Genomic DNA, 2,500 nt, shown 5'->3' with positions numbered 1-2,500 from the left:
ACAAAATCTAATTATATTCACACATGCACACACATACTTATATAAATCTACACACACACACATATATATAAATTTGAGCTGATGCATTTTGGAAGAAAGTACAGACTAAAACAACCATACTCTCTTCCTTCTGGAGAACCGCTCACAGCATCTAATAATATCAGAGACCTAGGAGTAATTGTTGATAACAATCTCAGCTGGAGTGCCCACATCAACAATAAGATCGATATAGCTCTTAGGATGAGCTCCTGAATCTTAAGAACCTTCCGGTCCAGAGAACACGGTGTCATCCATCATTCCACTTTTCTCCTCCTTTCTACGGCCACACCTCGAATACTGCTGCCACCTGTGGTCTCCCCATACAAAACAAAACATCTCGAAAATTGAATCACCCCAGAGGGCACTCACTAAACGAATTGAAGGCATGACTGATCGCAATTACTGGGACCGCTTTAAAGCCTTGAAGCTCTACTCGCTCCAGCGCCGCCGCGAGCGGTACATCATTTGCACGATGTGGAGAATATACCGCCAGCATTGCCCAAACGACCTGAACATTAGTTTCGAGGTTCATGTAAGGCTGGGACCACGGGCCATACGTTCCCTGCCCAATTCAGTATCACAACATATAGGTACATAGCGGCATAATTTATTTTCCTCAACAGGCCCTGCCCTGTTTAACATTGTCCCGAAACAGATAAAAGAGGAAAAGGATCCTATCGGCTTTAAACGGAGTCTAGACAGATTTCTTCAAAGAATACCAGACAAGCCACCCATACCTGGATACAACTCACTCAATAAGAACTCACTACTTGAATGGACCATGATACCACAAAACTTGACTTAAAAAGGATTTAGATAATCCTATCAGGTGGTGCTATTAAGTTAGACATGTCTAGGACCAATCTTTGGTCGAAACATATCTAGAAACATACCTAGAAAGTTACCCTCCGAGACACAAGTCCGGGCAAGGTTGTTTATGGAAGACCAGTAGTCACCTGTGCATACCAGCCTCCCCTCTCCACGCCACTGATGTTATCCAAGTAAAGGCAAAGGTCGATACAGCTTGGCACCAGTGATGTCGAAACTCATTTCTACAGCTGAGTTAACTGGAGCAACGTGAAATAAAGTGTCTTGCTCAAGAACACAACACGCAGCCCGGTCCGGGAATCGAGCTTACAATCTCACGATCGTAAGCTTGACGCTTTAACCACTGAGCCATGCGCCTTCACATATACCTTTCATACCCTTGATCAATGAGGTCCATTACTAAAGAACTTCGGGTGTGGTACATCGTGACATTCGATACAAGTCCTATGTAATGAGGAAAGGTCAATCTGTGTCTGCAAAGACACAGGTAAACCATCTCATCCGTTCAAAACGATTATTTAACAAAGTGAAAGACCGTCATGAACAAGGCATGCTTTGGTTTTTCTCTGACGAAAAAATAACTCTGACCAGGACCAAAAGTCTAACAGAAGAAATGACAGGTGGTTGTCATGTGCAGATCCTTCTGAAGTACTCAGAGTAAGGCACACGAAATTTCTACCAACTGTGATGGTTTTAGGAGAGGTCAGTAGCAAAGGTCATGTGATGCCTCCCCACTTTTTTCCACAGGGTCTTAGAATTAATGCTGCTGGATACATTGAGGTACTGGAAACTGTTATCAAGCTCTGGATTGATGAAGCATGCAATGGAAAGCCATATGTGTTTCAACAAGACTCAGCACCTTCTCACGAAGCCCTAGTCACCCAAGAATGGTTGTCAGACAATCTTTAACATTATGTAACACCCAATATGTAGCCTCCAGACCCGCCGGATTTGAACCCCATGGACTGCTACGTGTGGAGCCCTATTCAAAGGCAGACTAATCGTCATTTTCACAATACCATAGCTTCACTGAAGGCCGCCATTGTCCAGGTGATGTCTGAAATAAATAAGGACCATATAGTGTCAGCATGCCAGCGGTTTCAGTCCCGCACTGAAGCAGTCATCGAAGCTGAAGGGGTTTTTCACAGAATAATTTGCTTAAAAAATCATTATCAAGACTAATTATACAAACGTTTATTCAAATACATATGTATTTATGTTCAAATACAGTTGTTTTATTGTATACCAAAACTATCCTCATATACACCTCGTACCCTATATATATATATAATTTTTTTTCAGAATGAGATAAAAAAAAAACCAAGGCAGTGTGCATTATAGAACATTTATAAATAGAAGGTCTTACAGCTGTTTCCAGGATATAGGATATTTATTATATCCCTTCATCGGAAACGGTGTGAGAGGATGGTTAAGCAATAGTTAATTTAGAGAAGATATGAAATAGAGAGTGAGGTGGAGGAATGAAAATAGATGTGAGATATGCAGGGATATTGCATTTGTAGATCCATTATTTAGGCAGAATGGTATACATATAAGATTCCAATACCTTGTGAGTAAAATCCAATAGTATTTAAAATTGGTCATTCCAAGTATAGAGTTTATATACATTCCA

This window comes from Octopus bimaculoides, chromosome 3, assembly GCF_001194135.2.
Source record: "Octopus bimaculoides isolate UCB-OBI-ISO-001 chromosome 3, ASM119413v2, whole genome shotgun sequence".
NCBI classification, from domain to species: Eukaryota; Metazoa; Mollusca; class Cephalopoda; order Octopoda; family Octopodidae; genus Octopus; species Octopus bimaculoides.
Note: the sequence above shows the minus strand (reverse complement) of the source record.